The sequence below is a fragment of the Poeciliopsis prolifica genome, unplaced genomic scaffold (assembly GCF_027474105.1).
Source record: "Poeciliopsis prolifica strain line A6 unplaced genomic scaffold, Auburn_PproV2 SCAFFOLD035, whole genome shotgun sequence".
NCBI classification, from domain to species: domain Eukaryota; kingdom Metazoa; phylum Chordata; class Actinopteri; order Cyprinodontiformes; family Poeciliidae; genus Poeciliopsis; species Poeciliopsis prolifica.
This window is the reverse complement of record NW_026562410.1, coordinates 3,419,231-3,440,763: the sequence shown is the minus strand read 5'-3', so window position 1 is coordinate 3,440,763 and position 21,533 is coordinate 3,419,231.

The window sequence follows — 21,533 nt, the reverse complement described above, 5'->3', positions numbered from 1 at the left end:
AATATGTGATGAAATTAAATAGTTTCTTGTCCAGAGGAACTGGATTCTGGATTCTGAGACGTAACAAAGTGTGTCCACCCCAGTCTGCATCCAGGCTCTCCATGGTAGCCAGCTGCTCTTCCTCGGGCCGCTCCACGCTTCGATTCTGGCTTCAGGTCAGAGAAGCTGCGTTTCTGTTAGCAGTGGAGTTGCGCAATTTGGAATTACATTAATAAATTTGCTTAATGGAAACTCACCACATTGGGGAAAAGCTTCTGTTTTTGATTGAAAATGTTTTTCCACCAGGATGAGGTGATTTTGGTATTTTTTTCAGTCGTATCAGAATAGATGTATTTTGCAAAAATGCGACGAAAACACTTGTTTTCGCTTCACACGAGTAACGTGATCAAATGTCACTACAGGTGAAAAGATGTCTACCGGGAGTAGTAGGAGGATGATGGATTTGTTCTTATTTATTTTTTTCAGATAATATTCATCTTTGCGAAATGTTGTTGTTTCAGCAGAAGCAAAATTGCGACAAAGCTTTGTGCATGTTTGCAGAGCAAACACAGCCAGAAAAGGGCAGGAAGCTTTTGCAGCATGACCGCCACGGAAGGAAGCTAGTTGTTCGCTTGCTGCGTTCAAATGGACTCCGAGAACACAGTACTGGGTAAAAACCAAGACACAGCAGCCTCCATGCATTGCGTCTGGACGTGCAGCTGCAAACTCGACACCCTGCTGTCCGAAAGACAAACCACTAAGAAGAAAAAAACAGCTGCACAGTTGTTTACTGCTGACTCGCTTAAAGTTTAAAGTTGCTCCAAACGGTTCTTGTTATTGAAAGAGATGAATTATGTATCTGCCCTTTTCTGCTTTGTTTTATAAACTAAACAATTAGCTCCAGCTGCCGCAAGCTTGCTGGGAACTTCAAGGTTAAAATTTGTCTGCAAAGGTTTTTGAATAATTTAACTTTCTTCCCCCTCCCAACCTAGAACTGTTCAAATTGCCAATTTCTAAAACCAATGGTTCACGTTTTACTGAGAACAACTTTGGCAAGAGAGCCACGGGGAATGAAATCATCTTTAAATGAACAACGATAAACATTACTGCTCGAACATCCTAGGTGAAATAATACAGTGCGAATGCAGTTTCTGTAACTCCCAGTGTTTTAATATTTAGCGAGTGAATATACAGTTTACCGTCAGGAGGATCCAGTGCACTCCTACTCAAACCTCCTGAAAGGCAGAGGCCCACTGATGTTGGGATTCAGCCGCGAGCGTTCACAGTTTACTCTTCTGCTTGTCTATTATTTACAGCGATCGTGTGCATTGGAAACGAGGACGTGGCGTCAAGCGCTCACTCCACAGAGCCGCAGCGCCAAATGGCCAGCCGCCGGGCCACGTTCATGCCTTTAAAACGTCGACCGTGCATTCAGCTGCTTTGAAACCTTCTCATTAAAATAGTGCACACTTGTAATGGCGTCACTGATTGAGCTTAGCAGAAGAATTGATGTGATGACCCTTCAAAGCGCAAAGACATTTGAGGTTATTGTAACCTCAAATGACTCAAAGGTTCTTACTTCTTGATTGTTCTGGTAACTTATGAATTTCATAGTCACTACATTAATAAAGTGAAATTCATCCTTTCTCACAACATGGTATTTAAATCATGCAGCGTTTTTGTACTGAGCTTTGATTTTATTGCCGTTTTGTAAGAATACGGTTTACAGAAAAATTTTGTTGTTCGCTATAAGCCATAATCATCAAAGCTAAAGGAAATAAATTGATGTATATAATTGTAGAATTTGTCTTTGTAAGCTTTTTCACAAAAAAAAAAGGATTTTAATGTGCACAGATATTTGTTTTCTTTTTCTGCGTCTAGCAGTGAAATAGATTGATACACAATGAATCCCCTATTCAGCAATAAAATGGAAAAACAAACAAACAAAAAAATGGTTCTCCTATATCAATTCTGGGACTTTAAATCAATAAATGCCCTCTTTACTGACTTTTAGAGACATTTAAATCTAATATTAGATTCCTAAAGACTTAAAATGCACAAATTAAGCCAAATAGTAAAGGTTTTGAGAAACAAGATGTGCCCTGAGAATCAGCACTTTCACACCAAATATGTAAAGCCTGCGCTTTTTCTCATTGCCGTGACTCAACACCCACACTTATCTAGAGCTGACAGAACCACATGGGCAAAGAATAACTATGGAAACTCTTGTCAACTTCTGCAGCAAAGTTACTATTAATGTTACTTCTACTTTACAAGAGAAAAAAGAAAGGAAAACTTGTGTGACCTGGCTGAGCTTGAGGGCATCCTGAGCCGACCGTATGGACTGCACTCGTTACTGTATATTCCACATCTTTCTGGGATGACAAAAAAATAAAAAATAACTATCTGTACTGAAAGTAAGGTTGGCTGTGTGATTTGTGGTCTTTTTGCTGCTTTCAGAAAATGTATTTCAACATTTTCAGCAGAGAACACAGTTCCTATTGTTAGAGCCAGAATAATTGTTTACACAAACTTTATTCCTCCTTTTCTTTTCCCTTCCGTTCTTATAGCCTTATCTGTATCTGTCCACGATATGTATGATTAATTTCCAAAGCCGAGAAAAAAGAAAAAATCAAGGTAAATATCTTTTCACAGCACTTTTTTTTTTTTTTTAACTGCTGATTGATCAAATCCGGCAAAAATTCTCAAAATGTTTCAGACGTCTTTTCCAGAAACGAGCAATTACTACTTTGCATTTTCACAATTTCCATTACTTTGTCGCAGAGAATACGTCCCAATATCAGGAAGGTAGTTTTCCGGGGATGGAGATATGAGCAATCACAAGTGAGCCATCAGCATGTTGATAATAGAAACTTCTAATAAAGATGGCGAAAAAGTCATTACGCAGCCATCAGGAGGCTATTAATCTCCATAACTCTAATTATGTGGGAGCGGTGATAATGAGAATGATATTACTGCAAAGCAGAGACTGGAAAATGCCTCATCGTTCTCTTGGAGAAGCTAAAATTATTTTTAAAAAACGGACTTAACGTATGACTGTAATTGAAATGGATAAAGACGGATGAATGTTATGGTTCAAATCGGATCAGCAGTAATTAAGAAACGAGTCGAGCAAATGTATCACTAACTCATAGTAATGGATTGATAGTTCATTTTTAACACCATTTGCACTTAATGTCATATTTCCTGTTGTCTTGTGCTTTAAATAGCCACATCTAAAGTATTAGACTTTGCTAATATTTGATTTGAGTTACAAAGTCAACACAGTATGTATCTATGCAAATATGCGTGAAGGAATTTGTGAGTAAACAAAAGAAAATGAATGCAGCTGGTGAACCTGTTGGGTCCAGGTCTAAACTGCACACACAACAGAAGATGGAAAAATCTCCCAGAATGCACAGCGGTGCTAACCCATCCTCACGTGCTGCAGGTTCCAGATAGGAGGCGACCCAAACAGAGTTTCCGTTTTTACCAGTTCTTTCGTTGGCAGCCGCCCCGAGAAGGAGCTGGAGTCGCTTTTAGTTTTCACAAGCCAGAGTCTTAATGTATTCTTGACTGCATGTAAAGCTGTGCTGTGCTGCGCTCTGTTATGCAGTGTGAACACCACAGGAAGAGCGATCCAATCACAGTACATTACATATTTATTGTCTTGGGACTTAGGTGTGCGCAACTATCTAATAGAGTTGATACAGTGGGCAGACCAGCCTATGGATGAGATACAAACGTGTGTGTGTGAGTGTGTTGATTGTGAGCATGTAGCAGCAGATCTACTGATAGAAAACATTGCTCTGAGCTTCAAGAAGATTATGATACACAGCGACCACCTGGAGTTTCTAAAGCGCAAACGAAAGAAATGGTGAGAAACTTAAAACTTAGAAAATGGTGCCACATCGGTTCGCCCAGTTAGCAACCAGTGTAAGTCAATAAGTCAGTTGCAACACCCAGCGGCATCAAATATTTGCCAGTAGCAGCATTTCGTTCTCTTTGCCCGCAGCTCTTGAAAGTCTTGATCTTGCTAGCAAAGTTAAGGACTGCGTTGTTCACAAACCATGGATCCAAAGCACAGTTTGCAGTTTGTGTATCGGTGGCCACACCCTGGTCAATAATAATAATAATGTATACAGTCTATATTGAGATGGATATTTCTCAATATCCATGTGTAGAGCTTGTACAGTGTGAATTCACATCCATTGTTCCTTTCTCCATCAGGTATTCATGAAACAATACCTGACAGAGACAAAGAGTTGTTTGGCTAATAATTCCTGATAATCAGGCTCTGCCCTTGTTATATATATTTTTTTACTTAAACTATTATCAACCAATCAGCGTCATTCTCACTAAAACTAGGGAAACAGCACGTCACTCCAGCTCCAGTCCTTCCACTGGCACTTAGTTCTGATGTCAGTGAACGGTTTGGCACCAAAATACATGAAAGATCTGCTGTTGTTTTATCAACCCTGCAGATCACTTCCTGGTTCTGGTTCTGCTCTGCATCTCCAGAACCAGAACCAAGCATGGAGAAGCAGCATTCAGCTTCGCTGCTCCACTAATCTGGAAAAACAGCTGGAAGCTCCTTTAACTCGCGGTTGAGAGTTGCTTTTGAACCATGGTAAATGACCAATACTGGATTTGTATTGATGACTTTGATGATGGCACTCATCAGATCGTAATATCTCAATTGTTGACTCTGTGATGTAGAAACGTGAACCTTTCACGATCTCATCATTCTTTCAGATGAATTTCTACATTATTCCCACTGAGGAAGTTTTACTTTGGAAAGTCTTGAGTGAAAGTCAAGGTTTATCTTTTCCATTTCCAGGTGAATGAAGTCAGTATTTCCTCACGCTGTCAGAAACTCCTCAAGTCATATTTTTTTGATCCATGACAGTTGTCGGGGCTTCCTCCCACACACTTGTTAGTCTTGACAGGAGGCATTGTGGTGATGTGAATAGTGATAGACAGTAGGGGTCTTGATTTTCTGTCGAGAGCGTCGAGGGCGTCTGCAGAAGGGAGGATGCCCTCCTCCCCTCAGTTGGAGACGTCATTTAGAAAACAAGACGAGCGAGACAAGCTTTGATCACAAAGGGAAACTGATGGACTTTCATCAGCGTAGCAAATGTCCTTCAATAAATGGAACGTGATAGCGGCGGTAATGCGCATATCGAGGAAAAAACAAAATAAGACATTGTGCACTGTTAGCCATGGATGATATGGAGAGAAAGAGGGTCGAAAATGTCAAACATCATTTTTAAAGCTAGACTGTAATGGTAGGACTTGTCCTTGAACAAATGCGGAGAGGCAGCATTGCTTCCAAAAGACTCTAGGAATCGAATGAGGTGAAGACGACGTTGAAGTTCTTAACAAATGGCTTGATTAAAAATCGCAACCCTTTGTTTTGAAGCAAAACCCACCAGAACAAAGTTCTCTTACAGTAAATGGCCTGTGCTCGTAAAAATACCTCAACTAGTCCGGGGAACGTCGATGCGCTTCACACTACATTCACCCACACCCTCTTCCTGATCCGCCATTGACTGTCGTATTGGAACAAACTTGGCTGCGTTCACAGACGTCAATGAAGAACGAGGTCTTGGTGATCACCACAAGACTTTGGTGCATCTGTAAGGCTTTTGTAGCTTTGGTAAAACTTCGACGTGTCCCATGCAGATCTTGGCCACATCCGATTTTTCTGCAAAAAATACTACAACACTGGAATATCTATGAATCTATCCTTCCTGCTGGATGTGGTCATGAATCATCTGACTGTATTTTGCCCCAATAGTATTTAGTAAAGATAGGATTGCTGAAGCTGTTTATATTTCCTTCCCTTAACGCAATGACTCCCAACAGTTGTCAACATTTCCCACTCCAACATGTTCTCAGACGGGCAAAGGTCAAAAGGTCAAATGGATAAAACAGAGCAGTTCAGCCGTCTGCTGTTATCTGGTGAACGTTTTCACTCTAATGTAAAAAGTACACTTTTCTTTAATGAAATAAATGCTTGTATTTTAGTTTTTACTCATCTCAAGGCTTAAGCCATAACACTTTGCTGGGATAAAGTTCTTGGGCTGAAACAAACATTGTTTGCTGTTCGAACACTGCAGTGCCAAATAATACAGCATTTGGCACACATTGTTTATAATACAAATGTTCCACTGATGACGTTTGTATTCCTGCAGTCCAGAGGAAAGGCCAAAGTTAAAAACTGTTCCTCAGCTGCTGAAGTATCGACGATGCGTAAATTTAGCGGCGAAAATGTCAAAATTCAGTGTTAATAATGTCATGATTTTTTTAATAAAAAACCCCAAAACAAAACATGGTTGCATGTGCCTGTGTGTTACATCATGTGTAGGTTTTAGGAAGACAATCTTTTTTTTTATTATTCATTCATTGCAGGTAGTGATATCCATCTGTCCTTGAACACTGACCCAGTGTCCTGGGATGTGAATTGGCCGTTTCTCCAGAGTCTGACAGCTGACGGGCTTAGTGTGTGTGTGTGAGTGTGCGCCTACACGAGCAGACAGCTGCTCTTTACCTCCGTCCTGCCCTCTAACAGTGGAGCCTTGTCTTGAGCCCGCCTCGCGTAAATGTCGGAGCTCGTGTAACTACCTCGTGCTTCTGGAGATTTTTTGTCCACCCCGACTGTCCCCTCGCTCCCTGTCCCTGAAGCAGAATGCGAGTTTATGTCCCGCACCTGTGCCGTGTTTGCTGTCTGCTTTCTGCAGGAATGCTGGGAGGCTCGAGACCTCTCGACGGCAAACAATGTCGACGACTTGTCAAGTGGCTTGTGAAAACGTTCTTTAACTTTTTCACATTTGCCATAGCACAACAATCTTCAATATTTTGTCCGGGGAGAGACAGGATTCTACAGGCCAACACATATTTGTGAATTCTTGTACCATTGAAAGAAAATCATCCTTCAAACCTAAGAAAACGGCAAACATTTTACACCCCTGGGGTGAACCCAGCACACAATTGGCACGCTATCCCGCGTGTGCACCTTTCTCTGTACGAGCTCCAAACTGCACAAATTTTGCAGGTCGCTTGGCAAGAAGTTGGATGAAGGCAAGAAGTTGTTACTTCAAGTAGGAAATGAATGGAGAGGGAGGGACGTTGCCTCCCCTATGACGAGCCCTTTGTACGGCCTTGTACTGCGGTCAACAAAGCAAACGCGAGCGGAGGAGTCGGAGAGTTAAATCTAGCACTTTAACGCTTTGATGGATATTTAGATAAAACCAAGGTGGTGTGTAGCCTACATATTGCAACGGTGAAATATCCTTCCACCGAAGCACAAACACAGCATTTTCTTCAACATTTGTTTTGAAAAAGTGCACATTTACAGTTCTGTCTTACAAACTTAACCCTATGTATTAATTACAATTGATCTCAGCGCTGATAAATCCGATTATATTTGATAGTTTTTACTGCAACACCAGTGCTACTAATTGGCTTTCTTAGTCAAAATAAATAGCAAGTGGATCCTTTTCAAATTTCAAAGTTGTCTTTTCACAAAGGGTTCTGTGACGTCTGTAGATGCAAACGAGTTTTATTTGCCTCGATTGAGGGCAAAAACGGTCGCTCTGGTTCGTAAAGGTTGCAGTGGTTTAGATCAAAGAACTGTATATTCACAAGAACTACCAGGTCTTAATTCAGTTGAGTTCAATTGATAATGAGAGCAGGACTTTAAAATGTCTCCTCAGATGCTATGCACTCTGTACATCTGGCTAGTCTTGAACTACTTTGCAAAAAATTAAAAATAAAAAAAATGTAAAAAACGGCAAAAGATCCAGTGTCTAGGTGAGTAAAGCGTATTCACCTTTGTAGATGCTTGAAGAGTGCTTGTGGTAATCTGTGGGTGTGACAGCCTAACCTCACTGTCAGGAATGCGCCGTGTGCATATTTTTGTTATGAAGAAAAATGATCTGCTGGGGTGAAAATAAGCACCTTGGACATGGTTGAACTTGCACTCAGAAGCATGACTCCATGTCAAGTCCAGTTGAGGAATGCAGAAGAATGCGGTGCGGGCACTTGAAGTAGGCTGGGCTCCCACATCAAGAAATGAAGGATGGACCGACTGCGGCAGCTCGCCCTGGCGGAGGGCGAGGCTGCAGGGGGATCGGCCCTGCTCTGCTGGCAACACGACCCGTTCCAAAGGTCTGGAGGACGGAGCAGAGAGGGAGGATAAGACGGCGGGATGCATCCCACGGGACAACGACTGATCTCAGAGGAAAAACAGCACAGGAGGGAGGGAGAAAATGAGAGCATCAGTGTTTCGAAAAAAAAAAAAAGTCTGGAAACTGTTCCGGTAACAAGATTAGTCAATCTGTTTGTGGCAGTGATCTATAAAGCAAGTTATTCTTTTATAAGATGGTAGTAAAATCAGAAATCTATGTAAGATGAAGCATACATTTTGATGGTAGAAGAAATATACAAAGTCATTGTTAAAAAGAACTAACAAAAGCATGTATTTTTTATTTTTTCACAAGACCACTAGTGCTACAATTAAAATCCCTCAGTGAATATGTACATGTGTTCAAAAAGGTGAGCTGTACTTCACACGGTAATCAGAAGTAGTGAATCTCAGGCTTTCTTGTTCAGCTTGTGTGTAAATACGGTGCGAGTCAGCAGCCCTTTTTCTTAGTCACTCTTCGGTATAGGAAACAGAGGCCATCATGCCAGTAATCCAAAACAGATGGGTGTTTATCATAATGAGTCAGCAAATGGATGTAAGAAAGCAACAGGCCTCCTAAAAGTGGAACTACTTCAAGTTTAAAACTCCTAAACCTGTGGCGAACGTGAACCCGCATCCAATATTCATATTGATGAAAAGCTCAGGGATTACTCACTTAAAACAAGCCCCTAGTACTTGCTGAAAAGTTATTTCTAAGTTCATTTTGCCTCTTTTTAGTTGTGCCAAGGTATTTGTATTTATAACCAGATCAAAACTATGTTTTTTTCCTGAGTACTTCTTTGAGAAAAAGAAAGTTTTTAAAATCAAAGTCTGACATTGATAAAGAAACCTGGCATCACATTCAAGCTGAATCCCAGTTCCTAGCACAATATCTAGCCTGCAGCTAAACAATCACGTCTTCGAAAGCTGCCTATATAAAATTAGATTTGCTAAGTTCAAACAAAGATCATCTGTCAGACGTCAGATCTTTGTGTTCTGGTTGAGTCTTTAAGCAAACAAACAAAAAAACGTTGAGAGTTCAGTGGAAAGTAGCTGCTAAGGAGAACTGATGTCAAGCTGCTGCAGGTCATTCAAATTTCTGTCAGCTCGCCCTGTATGATGACGCTTTGCATCCCCTGTCCACCGTCAAGCAAAACAAACAAAAAAAACCAAACTCAAACACAGTATGTCTGGGAAAGAAGAACAAGGAATAGTTTGAATGCTGTCAGTGCACACATGACTTTCTTATGAGAGGAAAAGAAAGAAATAAAGGCGTTCAAATATTAAAAATGATGAGTAATGTACCGCAGCATCGTCGATTCGGGGTGATTTGCAGTGACATTATTCCAACATGGAGAACATTTTACTGTTTTTTCCTTTTAGTTTTTGTGACAACAGAGGCCTTCATTCATATAGACAGGAACAGGCTGGGGAGAAAACAGTGGAGGACATTCAGCAAAGGTCATGAGGTCGAAGTCAAGACACAGTTGGCTGTGCTGAGGATTGATAGCCTCTGTCTATGGGCCACCTGCTTCATCACTGTGCCACATGGAACCCAGCACACTGCATTTTGCATGCAATTCAAATCTGCTCTCATCTGACCACATCTGAACGTTTGGCATACAAGCAAGAATGTTTTTTTGCTGTTGTTGTTTTTCTTGTGTCGCTTCCTCCATACTTCCTGGGTCTGCAGGCTTTTTGCCATGACTTTTTTTCAAAATAGGCAACTTATAATCTTTGAATAATGTCTACTCATGGAAATGAGTAATTTTTAACCATTTGGCTTTTACAAAAAAATATATAAATAAAAATAAGACGGTCACATCCTATTTCGAAAAATTAAAAACCTCATAACATGAAAAACGCTGCTCTGACATTCAGCCGTTCTATTGTAGAAACTCGAAGCCACTGATTATTCAAAGACAATGTTTGTCGTCACGTTAAAGAGACAGTATGTGATTAGTGACCAATTTTTAAATCACATTTTATTAATATCTTCAAAGCCAAAGCAGCACCAACAAAGAAATGTTTGCTGCACAAACCAGCACAAACGTAGTCGTGGAGACTGACGCCAACTTTGTTTGATTTGAAGAAGGCATGGGGGTTGAGGAATGGTTGACCTTTTACGACCTCTGGAAACATTTATTGATATCTTTAAAATGACTGCGGCACAAGCGAAAATATTTGCTGCACAAACGTTTGACACCATTTTTGTTTGATTTGAAGAAGGTGGTAGAACTTTTCTTTGGTAAAATATGATGATGTTTTTTTAAAAATTTTTTATGGTTGTCAGGTGACAAAATGTGAAACTGCGTTCAGTGCCTCACGCCAAAGGTGTGCGTTACTCGTAAACATCCAGGTTTCCAGATTGGTGACTTTGTAGGACAGTATGGATGTAGATATATCTTCATTTGCAAAGAGTTTAGTTTTTTCACGGTAAATTTATGTCTGTTGATTTTTCAAATCTGTATAAACAGAGTGTTGAAAGCAGCCTTCCCTGAGGAAACTGTGGAGCTCACTCTAAATCTGAGACCCGATGTCTCTTCACCTCCCAGCTAACTCCTGCCTCTCCCACAAACCTAACCAAGGGGTTTTTTTTTTTTGCTTTTCTCTTCTGCCCCAGAGGACGCTACAAGCCAGATATCAGCATAATTTCCTTATTAAATCATATCCTAGTTTGCATTTACCAGGACATCAGCATATTTTTTTATTATCTCCGGAGGTGAAATGCAAATTATTTGCGCTTGTGAAAGGATCTTCCCCACCTTGCCTCCTTTTTGTCAAAGTCGTGTAGACGTGAACGAGCGCCGATTTCAAAATATCTGCATGAAGCAAAAAAAACAAAAAACAAAATCTGGGCTGCAGATGGGTTTGGGGAAATGGAAACACGCTTGTTGGAAACATGGCTCCACTGTTAAGCTCAGAGGATGACATGCTTTGCCTGAGCCTTGGGAAAAAGTCTCCCACATTCGGTCTTGGGAAACCCTTGGAAATCCCACTGGATAAACTGAAAAATGTGACGCGTGGTTTCACTGAAAACCAAGAGAGAAACGGTTAATTCCTGAAAAGTTTTTTTTTTTACTTTGAATTTCAACAAGTTCTGTTCTGATTCAGTTTGAAATGAAGATGCTTATGCTTTGTAATTATCTGTAGGGTTTAGAAGACATTTATTTATCAATGGATGTGAAAAGGCAAAGGATGGAAGTGAAAAATGAGTCGAGGTATTTGACTTAAACATCTTCAGCGTCAACAGTGTGCAAACTCCTTGTTCTTTTTACTTCACCACAACAGATGTTAATGTACTTTTTAGTGCTTTCAAATGAATTGCAACCAACATATGAAGCATTAAAAAGAAATCAGTGATTTTTAGAATCATATTTTGCTGTTTTTCCTGTGTATCGTGGCTAATCTTTTGGGGGAATCTGTGCCAGCTTTCCCACATCTCTAAATTGATTTTTTTCAGTTTTGTGGATTCAGAGTTTGAAATTTTGGATCAATCTATCATATTAATATTCTTTAAAGCAAACTACGCTGTCACAGCTCCTGCTGGATGCCTCTAACAGGTTTTCTTCTAGATTCCCTCTGTATTTATCTTTACCGTTGCACCGACATGTTTCACTGCTAAAGTTGAGCATTTCTTCTTTTAACAATTCTCGCTCGTAGCCAGAATTTGTGGAGTGCACAGCCAATGATTTTCATGCAAATTGTCCCTCCTGAGCTACTGTAGAACTGCTGTCATTTCTTGATAAACTTGGTCTCTCCATCTGAAGAACAAGATTTTTAAAGCTCTGGATTATTCTGACAATGTAACTTTGATTTAACCTTCTCATTTCCTTTTGTCCCCACAGTCATTGTTGTTTTTTCTTTTTCTCTTAAACAAATTGTAGATTTAATGCCCTGACTCAACGTCGCTATCAAATTACTGCAGACCAATTCCTTTTTTTTCTAGCTCATCTTTCTTTAATGCGTTATTAAAATAATTTTATGTTTTAACATTTGCCTCAGGTGAATCTTTTTATCTTTTTTTTTTTGTAGTTGTGGTTTTGAAGTGTGAATGTGTCGGATGCCACCACTGCTTGCTGCAAATGAATCGACTTCATAATGTGTTTGTCTGTTGTATATAGTCAAAAATGAAGCATGTTGGAGTTTATGGGTTGTAAGGAGACAAAATATGGAAAGTTGAAGTGGTAGAAATACTTGCATTATTCCATAAAATGCACTACTACGATACTATGAGCAGCGCAATCTTCTCCTTACAAATTGTTTCAGACTCAGGGTATAAAAACGCAACAGATGGAAAATACAGAGTCAGATGATAGTGGGGAAAAAAGCTCAAATTAAAATTTGCCTGCAGTGTGGCTGCCGATGTGGAAAACGGGGGTGATCTTTGTGTTCGTCGTCCAGCCCCGCGCTCCGGGACAGGTGGCTCGTACAATAAGACCCGCTGAGTGAGATACTTGTGCGAGATTAATAGTGGCGATAAGGCTGTAATCAGAGAGCGAGCAAGGGAGGGAGTGGGCGAAAGCCAGACGAGAAGCAGGGAGTGGGTTTCAGTTGGTAACCCACCTGGCCACCTGCCAGCGACGTGTCAGCGGCCTCTAGATTACCAGCTATACATTACTCGGGTCTATTAAAACATTACGCTCACTGACTGATGTTGACAGCCTGACCAGACAGCGGTGACTCTGTGGGCGAATGTGTCTGTCTTATTTAAGGCCCCCGTTGGCTCCCGAGCCCACTGTCGTTGCCAAAAACCCTGCAAACTACACATCTGGGGATATCTTGTGGTAGAGAGAGACAAATCTTATGAAAATCTCACATAAACGCCGTGTGCTTTCCTGCCTCCCTCAAAAGGATATAAATTTTCCATTTGCGATCAACAGCTCAAGTCTTTGGGGACACTTGCACGGCAGCACCCCCAACGACCCCTCTCATTATAAACCCCACTGACCTTCATTTGCTCGCACCCTCCCTCCCCCCATCCTTCCACAGTTCACATTTCAAACTTGAAAGCTCTGCTGGCCAGATCAGTAAATAATTACACGCTGTGAGGCAGGCAACACGATAATTGAATGTACAGCGAGCTGGGATCTAGTGATGGACAGATTCCCATTAGCCAAATCCACTCCACTGGAGTTTTACCCCAAAGGGTAAGTTATGTTCAAACACAACCTAATCCAGCTTCAGTGTTTTGTCTCCACACCCCCCTTCTCTACTCTCCTGCTCACCGACAGACGAAGTGACGGCAGGCGAGCGAAGCCCGCGGCATCGTCGCAATCATTTCCTCCTCGCTCCACCTTTGATCATGTAGAAGTCAACCTGCGTAAGGTGAATTATGAACAAAACGCTGTTTGATGAAATGTTCGTGTTCCACGTCGTGACCCCTCACATCCCCCCTTCCTTACGTCGACTGACCCTCCTCAAGGCTGGAAATGAGTGCAACATGTACAATAAATGGTGCTAATCTATTCAGCTGTGAAGGGCATCTTTCTCTCTCTCTCTTATTTATTTATTTTTGCTGCTCCTTCATTAATTAAATCCTGGTGCCTGTCATGTACGATGGGTGTATCGGAACCCGTGTGGAAATTTGATTATCAGAAATTGCCCTCTCTGTAGAAGAAAAGCTGACCTTAAAAAAAAAAACACACAAAAAAAAACATTACATCAACTCTGCCATTTAAAAGCCAGTTAGAATACCGCTGTATTTATTGTTTTTGAACAGACGGAAATCCAAGTGGCATCAAACACTGAGGATTAACATAAGTTGTCCCTTCAAACTGCAAAATCATCACTCAAAAATCGGGAGGCACCAAGAAATCGGCAGGTAAAGGGTAAGAGGTGTGCAATACTGTGGAGATTACCGATGCCTTAACAACAAATTACCGCAACGCTATTAGCCACGTCCCTTCATTTAGAAATTCAAAATATGTTAGAAATTGTGGAATAAGGATATTATTCTGATTTCTCATGAAAATCTGGCAGAAATGCCAAAGACTAAAAAGAGTCGAGGTCGAGGTGAAACTGCAGTAGCAGCAGCTTTAATTGATGAAAACGTGGTGAGCTATTACAGAGCTGCACAGTACACTGAGTCAAAGTCTCTTCTATTTCTGCCCTTCGCATCAGCGCCGCTCGTCATTTATAGTGACTGACTGTGTGTTTACGACGGTGACCTTTCGCATGCAGTCATCTCGTTTCCTGCCCCCGGTGTCGGCTCCCTTCTCGTCGGACGGAGGTTGCGTGTGTGAATTGAGCCGGTGGTTTTGTTTATGTTTACGTGCGTAGGCGTGTGTAGGAAAATGTATGCATTTGACTCAGATGTCTGAAACTGCATTCAGCTCGCAGTCACCTCACAGGTCACACAGTTCAATTTTCTTTTGGATTCTTTGGGTTTCAGGAGTTCAACTCCTGAAGTTTGAGTATTTCACGGATGGGTTATTTCACTGGATCTGGGTGAAGAGCAGGCGCTCACACGGGTTGGGGAATCTTTGGGTGTTCACGTCAGACAGATACCATCACCTCAGACTGTCTTACGCGTCTTGTGGGAGTCCTTCATGTTTATTTCATCCGTTCTAGAGTTGCAGCAGTATCTTTCCCTCGGTCATTGTGCAGGGGTCACGCGTCTGCTTTGCGTAACCTCTGAGGGAACCCATGTGAGTGTTGAACAGCACTAGTGAATTTACGCAGCATAAATAAATGTATCTGCTTGTGCGTCTCATTCGAATATGAGAATTTAATGGGTGGGTTGAGGTTTAAAGAGACAAACTTTCCCTTTGATGTTTTTTTTTCTTTTTTTGCTAATGTTTAGGTATGGTGAAGGATTCTGATAAAATAAAAAACTCACAAAAGACAGTGTATCTATTTAAAACAAGAATTGTGTCAATAAACTATTAATATGTCACATGATTTCATTACATTAGTCAAAAATATTAAGAAAAGAGACATTTTAAATTATGTCTGGGAATATGTCTTGTTTTACTTATAATCTTGGAGATTATTTCACTTATAACAAGTACTTTTTCATCATTATTAAGTAATTATTGACCTAAAACAAGCTCCTCTTTCTTGCTGAAGAGTTACCTGCAACTAAGTTTTGTTTTATTTTATTTCAAGTTTGGTAAGATATTTGCACGAGAGATTAGACCAAAAAATACTTGCTAAGATTTTGTATTATTGGAATGAACTGCTTCGGAGTCCTCTGACTTGATAAACTGCTACACAAATGCAGGTCATTTTCCGTTTTTGAAGACCGTATTCAGTACGACCATCTTCCAGGACATTTTAGAGCATTTTGTTCCTCCCTCTGCAGAGAATCGTTCTGAATGTCATTTTCCAACAGAACACACTCCCAAAAGTGCCAACACCTACCTCAATTACCACGACACAACTGATTGACCAGGAAACTTTAAAAGCCGTCACACCAGTTTTTCATCCATTGCATCACCCTGTTGCGCTTTACAGTGAGCAACAACTGGAAAATCTGCTGCTTACATGAGTAATTTCAGCAAATGATAAAAAGGCCTTGCGGTTCTGTGATCTTTGACCTTTGCAGAGTTGTGATGTGCTTTCTTGCGAGTTACCGAGCTGAGTCAGGTGGACCTGGGAAGACAGGGTTCTAAACAAAAATCTGAAATGAAAACTGAATTCCAGGCATAGCTTAGTCGTGACTGTGACTCACCACAATGGGTGCGCAGGAGCAGAAAGCCACGGTTAAATCCCTGCACGCTACCTCGGCTTCCTGCACGACTTGTAGAGAAAAAGGAGCGCACAGATTAAGCCTTGACGTAGGAAGGCTGCTCATCCACAATAGGGTCTGCCTCTTCAACGTCAATGATGGGAAAAGAGACAGAAATACTAAGATGCTGTCATGCACAGTCATGGATTTAAACCTTTGCATCCTCACTAGAGTACAGTAGAAGTAGGGAATGGGGACACAAGCTGAACTGAACTCTCTCGCTTCGTCCTCCAGGGGTTGTTGCTCGTCAATTGGCAGCTTTTCTGTCTCCTCTTTTGCAGATGCGTCACAGCGACATCAAACAAAACGCAACAAGCAGAGTTTCTGTAAAGAACGTTGATGGGAACATGAAACGATTTTTCTTCTTGCAACCTAGGAAAGGTTTAACTTTTACACATTGTTTTGTGTCACAACCTCAATGATTTCATGTAATTGATGACACAACTTTAAAGTGGAAGGCAAATAATACGTATGGCCGTATCTGTGATGTGGTGTGTGTTCGCATCCAGCCTCTTCTTTGATTCTTACGCCGCTAATTGAGCAAGCGACATTAACGTCTCGGGATAATTTATCTGCTCTATGGAGGTTCAGGAGGACCAGACCATCTCTTGGACGACTTTGTCAGAAAGAGGAGTGGAAAAGATTAACTGCAGTCCTGCTTATCCATCTAACCAGACAGACCAGATGGTTAGAGAAGCAGCCAGGCGATCCATACCAGCTCTGCTCTGCGTGTTCTGCATCCTTCTATCAGGGGAAATGATAAAGTAGTTAGAAAGTGGAAAGGAACAACAACCTTAAAGGGGCAGTATCATGTCAACTTGACTCTTTTTTTTAGCTTTGCATAATGTTAAAATGTTACTCAGAAACACACTTGGAGTGCTGCTTTGAATCTTTCAAGCATGCCTGAGGAGTCCTTTCATCTCCATGTAAAACTCCTGGGGAGACCAAGCACCGCCCTCTACGCACAAAACTAGCTTCCACGTTACAGAGCTCCCCCCATCTTGAGACGCGCCTGCTCAGCTCCTTCAAACTAGCCAGCAGCAATTAGCAAACACTTGGTGAAACAACTCATCTTATTATATGAACTATTTCTCAGTCCAGTGCTCCTACGAATGTTTATAAATGCTCAATAAAAGAGAGTCAGAAAGAGCCGGGACTTACAGAAGCCCAATTTCAAGGCGCTATATTGCAAAGTAAAATTTCTTCAAAGGCATGTTTGATGTATACAGCAACTGAAGGTGACATAATTGCCTTATTGTGCTGTAAAACGATACTATGTGGTGGGAGACACAAAACACTGGCCCCTTGAACATGCATCCAGTAGTGGAAGGATTTAAATCAAAGCATATTTACAATGCACCGTGAGCCAGTCTAAGTTTAGGGTTTGTCCTTGTAACAGTTCGAAAGGTTTCAACATTTACAAACCCTTTTGCAAGTTACTTCTTTTTTTCCCCGTCTCCCTCTTAAATCGAAATCAGAATCATTCTCAAGAAATTATAGTCTTTACTGCGTTTTGCTTTTGCGCCACTTTTCCGCGTGTGCTCCACTCTTGAGTGCAACACTGGGAAGCCTGGATGGGCTAAAATTATATCGCACGTTCTTTGAGCTGCTTCGAAGGGACCATCTGCTCCAGACTGTATTTTAATTGACGGTGGAGAGAAGAACAAACATCTGGAGCCGTTTGCTCCATTTTGCAGGCAACACATGCGGGTCAGGAAAAGTCGACGTACCTGCCGGAGAGATGAGAGGGACCCTGACGTCTAATTTACACCGTGGGCCTTTTTTTTTTCTTTATCTCGGTGTGGAATGTGCATGGAGTAACCAGAGGATGGGATGATTAATACAGTTTTGCTGACTGGAGAGGACTGAGACGCGAGTAAGGAGGAGACTGGAAGGCAAGAAGAGGGAGAGACAGATGGGAAATGAAGGACGAGCTAAACTTGGCAGAGATGAATGTGCTAGGCCTGAATTTATCTCATATCCTTTGATTTAAACGTCCACATGAGTACAGAGCTTGGAGAGAGAAGAAAGGGGAATTTGATTTGTGAAATAAAAGAAGAGGCAGACACAACATGGAGCACTTCTTGTCGTTACGATATCGGTTTATTCGCTCCCATCCGCCCACATCGTCAGCTGTGCGCTGCAGCTGGATTTCTCCCATAATGACATATTTGCGTTGCCTTGACATCGCTCTCACCCAAGAAACAAAAGTGGAGGTTAAATGACTTGTAGGTGTGCAAAGTGAGAGACTGTGACTCGGAAGATTGCTGTTTGCATTCTGTCACTCAACACCTTTTGATCCGTGTCTTTTAATCGGGCTCTGAAGCTTTGAAGAACAGAAACTGAATCCGCTATCAACCCAATGAAAAGAACCACAAGATTAAGACATAATATTTCTTCCTTTACTTGACTGTTACTTTGAAATCACTGATATGTTGCATAATTTTTGGAGAGCCAAAAATTTGTTGGCGTCTATGTGAGGGGGCTTTCCCTTTAAGACGTGCAGACCAGCTACATGTCACGTGACTTCGGCTCGCAAGCTAAGCTGAGCTAGTTTTCATGTTACGCATGTGTTCAGTGAATCCACTTAAATCTGCAAGCATCTTTGCCCTGACGAAGCATTATGGGTATGTTATGTTTAATATATCTCTGTTTATCGTTACTTTTACATTATTTCTAGTCTTTGAGGTTGATGTCAGATATTTTTGAATGTGCATTGTAAGAATGTAAAGTGATGTTTTGTGTGTTTTAGTTTTACTGTTATTCTTTCATAAATATGGGTTTCATTATGTGAATACTGACTTAAAACGACAAGATGATAAACTCTGTGAATGCTGGCTGCTGGCTGATCAAACCGCATTGGGGTGCAGAAATGGCGAACCGCAGTTCTTGACCATGTGCATTTGATCGGCTCTAAATGATACATTGATCATCTGACTGGCGCCAAACTGGATATGTATGACCTTTGTTGACCTCTAAACACCCCAACAACATTGAAATGTATTTTGACTCCACAGCGCCAACTACATTAATACACCAGCTATATCTCCTCGCTAAATCAACGAATCTGCACCACATTTTTTGTGCATAGTCAAGGAGCGCAGCCAAACGCATCCATGCGTACCGCCTGGTGGACGGGCGCGGAAACTGCGCAACAACTTCTGTGTTGGAACGTGGGCAACGTTGATGGAAACTGCGCAACAGCTTCCGCGTTGCGGGCGGAGGCGCTGAAAACTGCTGAGATTTTCTGTGGTGGCTGGCGTCAGTTGCTAGTACCCCGCTGTGAGGGACCAACTTCCAAAAGAGGACAAAAAAGGTGTTCAAAATATAAAATTTCAATTTAATTCTTCAAAAATGATAAACAATTACATAAAAAGAAAGAATTACAAATTTGAAACTAACTTAACTGAGGCCAACTGAACTCTAACCAAACAAAACAAAACTGACCTACCAACGAAGAACAAAAGGCTGCTTAAATAAGGGTGTAGTTTCCTAAAGCTACCACATGAGGGAGGCACAACATAACAAAAGAACAAACAAATACAAAATTAACCAAAGTATTCTGTAAACAAAACAAACTTTAACTTAGCACGAATAATAAGTGAATATTTAAGTGAAGAAATTAACTAAATTCAAATCAACTTGAAACAAGTCTCCCCCTCCAGTTTCTTAGAAAATGGTTTGTTCCTGGTCCCTCCTCCAGATGGTTTGACAACAGCACCTTGTGACGGAGGAGCCGTCCCGATCGGAGAGTCCCTGTTAGCAAACATGCACAATTATAAACTTACCTGTTTCTTTTCCTTTTAGTTTGAATTGAGGCGATTCATCGTGGGTGCACACGCGGTGTTTTCGTTTGACGTTCATTCTAATCGGTTATTTTCAGGTACATGTTTTTCCGGTTATCTTTGGGGGAAGTTGTTTCCAGCTTGGAGCGCACCGGGAGCCAATTACGTGATGTGTAGTCATCACAATGTGCTGGTTGTTTTTGTTCTTTTGTTTGGGTGTATTTTGATTATAAATTTATTTATTTTTCCTTCCTTATTGTTCCTTATTGTTATTTCAAGGATTTGAGTTAGAAATAATTGTTTAGTTTTTGTTTTGTTTTGTTTGATGGGACTTCCTCTGGGCGGAGCCTGTAGCTATAAAAGCAGGGCTCTGTTTCATAGAGGGCAGTCTGCACCTAGGCGTGAGAAGTGTTGATTTTTAACTCATCTTGGACATTTTTGTAAATATTATGCATTTGCCACTGTTGATTCACTGCACTGATAAAAAAATAAATCTCACTAAAGTAATCCCTGGCCTTGGCCCGTCATTTTTTTGTGGTGGCCCAAGTCATAAAAGAACCCCGTCACACACCTCAAACAAAAACAAATATAAATAAACTATTCAGACAGATATTAACTAAAGTGTGGACCCATTAGAAAATATATGTCTAAATGAAATAACTAACATAACTGTAACTAATATAAAGAGAAAATAAATACTAACACCGTGTGTTGGTGGTAGGAGCATCCACCACACACACCCCCTCCTCTGAAGGCTCGCTGGCACAGCGGGACAAGTAGTCAGCAGTAATGTTTTGTCTGCCAGGAATGTGACGCACCTCAAATTTGTAGGGCTGCATGGCAAGGTACCAGCGGGTTATTCGACTGTTGGTGTCCTTCATCTTCTCCAGCCATTTTAAAGCTTTATGGTCAGTTTCCAATACAAATTGTCTTCCCAGGAGATAGTAGCGAAGAGAATCCAAAGCCCACTTTATCGCCAGGCATTCCTTCTCTATTGTGGAATAACGAGTTTCTCTAGAGAAACGTTTACGGCTGATGAAGGCGATGGGGTGACGATCATTTGGAGAACCCTGAAGCAACACTGCACCAAGACCTTTGTCTGATGCATCAGTTTGTAAAATAAACTCCTGCTGGAAGCCAGGGCAATGGAGCACAGGATCTTTACTTAAAGCCTGCTGAATGTCTTTGAATGCTTGCTTGGCTTCTTCAGACCACTGTAGAATGTTTGGGCCCCGAAGACTGGTCATGTCTGTAAGAAGAGAAGCTCTAGCAGAGTAATTCTGGATGAATCTGTGATACCAACCAGACATGCCCAAGAAGGATTTCAGTTGTTTTCTTGTCTGGGGAAGGGGGCAGGACTGGATGGCTTCAAGCTTTTTAATTTGTGGCTTCACCAATCCTCCTCCGATGACAAAGCCCAGGTACTCCGTTTCCCTCTTTGCTATGGCACACTTGGCTGGATTCACTGTCAATCCTGCTTTCTGTAGACACTTAAAGATCACTTGTAGATGTTGCAGGTGTTCATCCCAGCAACTGCTGTACACAATAATGTCATCCAGATATGCAGAAGCAAAATGTGAAAAGCCATTGAGTACCTTATCCATTAGGCGTTGGAATGTGGCAGGAGCCCCATGTAGTCCAAATGGCATCACTTTGAAGTGGTAAAGGCCCCAAGGTGTTCTTAAAGCCGTCAGCTCTTTGGACCTGGGGGAGAGTGGCACTTGCCAATATCCTTTAGAAAGGTCAATGGTGGTGAGATATTTTTGCTTTGCCTAGTCTTTCAATAAGATCATCAATTCGCGGTGTTGGATAAGAGTCAAATTTTGAGACTGAATTTAGATAGTGAAAA